A 6,192-nucleotide genomic window follows, 5' to 3' on the forward strand; every position below is an offset into this window, starting at 1 on the left:
CGAAGGAACTTACCCGTATCTGCACATAATGAGGAGCCAGGAAAGGATTGAAGGCAAGGAAGCTACGTACGCAGCTCTGTAGTGGACAAACTGCTGTGAGACAGTACTAAGGGGCTGAGTAGACTTAAGGCTACCAGAGCACTCCAGGTGAGGAAGCAACCCCCAAAAGCCCTTCTACTGACCAAATGAGAGCAGACTGAAGCAAATGCTCTGCTTTGTGACAGGCCGCGGTTTCTCTCTTGGGACAGTGGTATGGTTCTCCATATTCACACGGGTTCCATAGGCAGGTAAGCCACACCTGACAATGTGGAAAGAATAAAAATGGGCTGCCCGTCTGGACTGCAAATGATCCCATAGGCAGATGATGGGATACTGGCCCCATTAATAGTACCTGCCACATGGCTCCACTGGTGGCAGCCCTAGAGGTGACCAGAGGCTTTGGCAGCCTCCCCCAGAGACTGGCATTTTAGCAGCTCAGGCACAGGACTCCTCATCTTGTCATAGCGCTGGCCAGAGTGAAAGCTCACCCTCGAGGGCCCCCTCAGTAAGTACAGTATGCAGAACACTGGCCAATTTAAATCTATAATTCAACTAGAAAGTGACAAAGTCATTAGAAATTTTCTCCTAGTGTGATTTTCAAAGGTTCCGAATCCCCTCACCCATCAGCCTCACCACTAAAGTTAAGATCTAAAACAACATCAAAAACATTCACGTTTCCTGGTCACTTAAGTAATGTTGTTTTAATCTGCTAGAATTTGCTGCCTCTCCTTGTCAATGTTTAGAGCTTTAGTTCACCAATATAACACGAATTATAGCAGGTTTCATCGGTCAGTAAGTTAACAAATATTTTTGGCATGCCTCCTGGATCATGATGCTTTCAGTTATGGAAAATTAAGACCCAATTAAAAGTGGCTCAAACAATTATGCAAATGAATTATCTCATATAAAATGTCTTGCAGATGGGGAGGTTCCAAGGCTGGTTAATCAGTACAACCCAACCTTGTTGTCAAGGCCCCCAAATCTCTCTCCCTCCCACTGTGCCATCACTGGGGTATAAGCTGGTGGTCTTGAGTTGGCTCCCCTCTTGTGCCAAGATGGTTATTGCAAATCCAGGCATCACATCGTTCTTTCCTAGGAACAAAAACACATGATGCAAAAGCATAGAACATGCTAATTCTTAAAACAATAACTGCTAACAAGAATAAGAAAACCTAGGGTTGCCTTAGAATATTTACAATACACCGTTTGGGCCAGCATGAGGGCCTAGTCTTTTCTGAAGCATCTGGTTACAAGATCATGGACAAAAGCAGGCTTGTGTCAGCAAAGAAGCAAGAGCAGTGGCTGATAGAGAGGCAACTAACAATATCCACCCCTCCTCTATTCTAAGTACCAGCAACCAATCAGCACACATGTCCCCCCAATTCTCTGGCTCTCATGAAACTTGTCTTCTAATTGAGGGATAAGAATACTCGTGGTCAACTTAGAAGAAAATAGAGGAGCTTAGCTACAGGGGCAATCAGCCTCAAAAAATAAGCACTATAATGCATATGTCTCTCTGTGGGTGAATTTTAGTATCATTAGGAACATATTAAATATATTAAGTAAGAGTAGAGTTGACTTAGTCATTGTGAGAAACATTTTAGACATGAGAATGTAATGCGAAAATAGAATGAGAGCAAATCAATCCCCATTTAATTTCTGAACATTTGCTGCATGCAAAGCATTGTGGATGACTCAGAAAAGGTTTAAGATATAAACTTTGAAAAAAAAAAAACTTTGGCTCTGAGAATGTCAGTGTAGTGGGGCGATGATGTATTTGTGATGGATATGAAGTGCAATAGAAGTTCCAAAGAGGGCTAAAGATAATGGGCTTGTCACTGAAATAAGTCGTCAGTTTTGTATTTTGAAATTAATATAGGAGAAAAAAATGTAAAAGCAGTATTTTTTTAAACTGCAAGTTGAAGAAAGGTAACAAACTGGAGAGACAAAGGGTAAGTGCATAAAGTTGAAATTAATGTCGATGCATATTATTGACTAACATATTTAGGAAAATTAGTCATGTAAGAAAGTGTTCTACATATCTCAAGTAAGATCCCACTCAGCACCAACTACTGGATAAATAATGCTGATGGTGATAATAATATTAACTAATGTCTGGAACTTCCATATACCAAGCCCTGTGTTAAGCACTTTACAGATTAGCTTACCTAATCATTACATCAACCCTAAGGAGAGGTGCTACTTTATGCTTATTTTAAGATGAGGAAAATTCTGAAGTAGAGAGGGTAAGTCACTTGCTCAGAGTCACACCAGTAAGTAGCCAGTAAATGGCAGAGTCATGGGGCTCCTGAGTCTCTGATTTCAACTACTGTGGTAGGGTAGAAACAATTCCTGAAAGAGTATGATTAGTAGAAAATAAAGCATACTTGGGAGAGTTTTTCTCAAGATGCAGAAGTCAGAGTGAATTTGAAGTGCTATTCTTTGCGACTCTGGCCATCTATGAACAAGCTGTTTCGAAAAATGGTGTGCTCCCAGAGGGGTCTGCTGCTGCAGGAACCAAGGAGAGGCAAGCAGAGTGATCCTATAGAGGATCTGGGAGGCTAAGAGACTAACAGGTGGTCCTATATGTGCTGGGGGAACACCCTGGAGGGAGGGGGAAAAGAACAGGCACTTCTGAATAGACCATCAGGCCTCAAAGGTGGTGCCCCCGCTTCACTCTTACAGAGGATCACAGAATGAAAAGCCAAAGTTGTTATCACAGAGACCCACAATGCAGACAGCTTCCAGAATAGTCTGTCACAGTCAGGAGGGCCTGCTGGAGGGTATCCCGGAAGCTTGCGCAAGAGGCTTAGCTTTCCTCATCTTGCAATTTTGCCCTCCATTTGGTTGCTACAGGCTTACTTTTTGGCATCATTGTTGCCATGTCCTGTAGTTATCATCTTGTCCTCCACTGCATAAAATGACCCCACAGAGCCCTTCCAAAGCTTCTCAATAGCTATTCTGTGACTCCAAATTGGGGCACATTGCCAATATACAGATGCTGAAAAACACAAAAAGAACTTAAATTTTGCCAGCCAGATATAGGTCCTTGGGCCGAATCCACTTAGAGACAGGCTTGCATAGTGAAAAAAACCCATTGGCTTAGTGTTTCAGTAATCCTAGGGCATCAATGCTCAGGGTGATTTCAGACAAATTACACAAATTGCATAGGCTTTGAATACCTCCATTTCATCAGCTGTAGAATGGCAATAAAATGCTCTGACTCCTGCAAAGGGTCATGAAGGTACTATAAGAACCCAGTGAAATATCATGCACAAAAACCATTTGAAAGGGACAAACTGCTGCCCAAAGGCAGGGGGTTCCTTTGCTCCTGTTACTACAACAGTGGTGTAAGGAAATCCACATGCCTGCAACTGAGGAGCCGAGCTCTCCCCTTTCTGCTCACCCATAGCCACAAACAAACAACCAAGGACTGAACCTGTACCAGTCAGCTCAGCCTCCGGGAACAAGATACCTGAGACTGTGCAGCTTAAACAACACAAACTTACTCTCCCACAAGGTGAAAGTCCAAGATCAAGGTGCCAGCACAGCGTGAGTCCTCTCCTCCTGGCTTGTTGATGGCTGCTTTCTTGGTGTGTCCTCAGGTGGCTTTCATCTGTGTTGGAGCAAGGAGAGAGATTTCTGATGTCTCTACCTCTTATAGGAACACTCGTACTTTCAGATTAAAGCCCCATTCAAGGACTTTATTTGGCCTTGATTAGTTCCTTGATCACTCTGTCTTCAAATACACTCACATTATGGGTTAGGTCTTCAACATCTGACTTGTAGGGAACCCAATTCAATTAATAATAAACAGCCAGAGAGAAGATCAGGGTTGTTGAATCTGTTCAAGTCTTTTGAAGACAGAAGATCTCTGCCCTGCACATGGGCAGTTATCTGTAACACAGATCCTAGCCAAGCCTGTGGTGGGAATCTATTTTGGCTACAGGGGACTGGTGACCATTTCAGTATCTATTTACATAAATTAATATGTAGGAGAAAGTCATGACTTTAGATGGAAAGAGGAGTGTTTTATTAATGTCTTTTTATTTGATCTGTACAAGACTATCTGAGAACAAGGCAGATTGGCATCTGCCCCAAGCTAAACTTAATGGTTAGCTTTTGTCCTATGTAGAAAAGGGTTAAAGACATGAGTTGAAGGAGGGCTTAGTGCCCATCACTCCTGGTACTTCATAGATAAAAACTGTGGGCATTCCTGAACATCAGCACCCCTGGCACACATGCCTCAGCATGGAGGCTCCTTCAAACAGGTTCATAACCAGAAGGCATAGATAAGGAGTATCTGAAGAGGCCAGGTGTAGAGTGGTAACTATTTGGTTACATATGTGAGTATCCTGGACTTCAAGGAACAAGCAGCAGGAGAGAGAGATGGCACAGGGATTGGCTGGATGGGGACAAGAGCAAGAATATTTAAATATCAACATTTCTATTACTTATTTGTCTCCACAAGCTGGTAGGGCCTGGAGCATTTGGGTTAAATGCTCACAATGTTAGATCCCAGGGTGCAGACTGAGGAAGAAGAGGAAAAAGCACTGGGAATTTCTTTTTTTTTTCTTGGCCAAGATTTTATTTATTTAAATTCAAGTTAGTTAACATATAGCATAGTATTGGTTTCAGGAGTAGAATTTAGTGATTCATCACTTCCATATAACATCCAATGCTCATCACAACAAGGGCCCTCCTTAATACCCATCACCCATCTAGCTCATCTCCCACCCACATCCTCTCCAGCAACCCTCAGTTTGTTCTCTAACTTTATGGGTCTCTTATGGTTTTTCCTCCCTCTCTGTTCTTATTTTATTTTGTCTTCCCTTCCCCTATGCTCATCTGTTTTATTTCTTAAACAGAGGGGAGGAATTTCTAAAGATGACCGAGGATTATTTTCTCAATATAGGTAAGATTAATCTTGCATACACAATGGAGACAGCTGTGAGGTGGACTCTACTGGTCCCACATCTCCTAGGACACGACACTCTCAAGTGCCTAATCAAGGCCCAATTGGGAATCAACCAATTCAAGAGTTGTAGCTGAATACAGGATCCACGTCTAAGGGCTCTCTCTTTTGCCCCCTTGAACAAACTCAGCAGAGTCAGAACAGCTGTTCTAATCTTGGCCTTTTCAATCTGACCAGGGTAGATATCATTTGCTATATCAAGGATTTAACTGCTGGATCTACACCCCCCAAGAGAGCGCATGGTATAGGGACACTCTTAGTATTTTACTAATGCTTTAACAAGGGCAGTGTGATTACCTCAGATCACTCACCTGTTCATGAGAACACCATCTGAACAAAGCCCACGGGTTCCCTGTGGGGGATGAGTGTCAGGAACAGAACAGCCAATGTGCCAGAAATGGGACATCAAGAATACAACTGTGTCACGGGCTCAGCAATCTCCCTGGGCGTGGCTCTGTCACCAAAGGAGACAGCCTGAATGTGCAATGATTTAATTAGTACCCGGTGCTGCAGCCAACAAGGCAGGTGGGAAAAGCCAAAGAGAATAAGCATCCACCCCCAGTTTGCTGCAGGATTGTCGGCATATGAGCGGGGAGTCTGGACCTTGAACGAAGCTCATAATTTCAAAAGAAAAGAATATCCATTAAGATCTCATGCTCACAATCTCTGAATGAGTTCAGATTTATTTCAAGAACACATTTTCCCCCAGCCCTGAAATAAGTGTGAACCGAACTGTGAAAAACAGACCTTGACCATATTGTTGTCACTACCAATTCACAGCAACAATCTTCAGTTTTGAATTATCACCCTCTATTTCTTTTTTGCATTGAAGGATTTGGAGATTAAAAAAAAAAAACTCTAGCCAAGATGACTCAAAAGATTTCCATTTTTGAAATCTCGATCATTCTTCTCCCAGCCTGCAGATCTGCAATACCTCGCACGCTCCCATCACTGATGCTCACTGGGATGTGCCTAATGAGAGGAGACCTTCCCCTGGGCTTCTGGAGAGGTCTCTGCAACATAACTGTGCCCTACATAATGAGAGAGAACTACCTGGGGAATTCCAGTCCTTAGCAAACCTCAAGTACAAACCAAGCTTGTTCTTTTCCATCATGTTCTAAGTCAATCTGAATGCATTACAAACCACAGAGTTGCAAATTGTATTTGATTATTTATAA

At 42.7% G+C, this 6,192-nt stretch overlaps 1 long non-coding RNA gene across 1 annotated transcript; it reads right to left on the reverse strand.

The window, feature by feature from the left end:
- Positions 1–993: 993 nt before the first annotated feature.
- On the reverse strand, positions 994–5,482 carry LOC115303703. The gene is made up of 3 exons (XR_003914203.1): positions 5,326–5,482; positions 3,549–3,655; positions 994–1,131 (listed from the first exon to the last, which is right to left on the reverse strand). It is a non-coding gene; the product is annotated as an uncharacterized LOC115303703 (long non-coding RNA).
- Between the last annotated feature and the right edge of the window lie 710 nt (positions 5,483–6,192).

The sequence above is a fragment of the Suricata suricatta genome, chromosome 10 (assembly GCF_006229205.1).
Source record: "Suricata suricatta isolate VVHF042 chromosome 10, meerkat_22Aug2017_6uvM2_HiC, whole genome shotgun sequence".
Taxonomy (NCBI): domain Eukaryota; kingdom Metazoa; phylum Chordata; class Mammalia; order Carnivora; family Herpestidae; genus Suricata; species Suricata suricatta.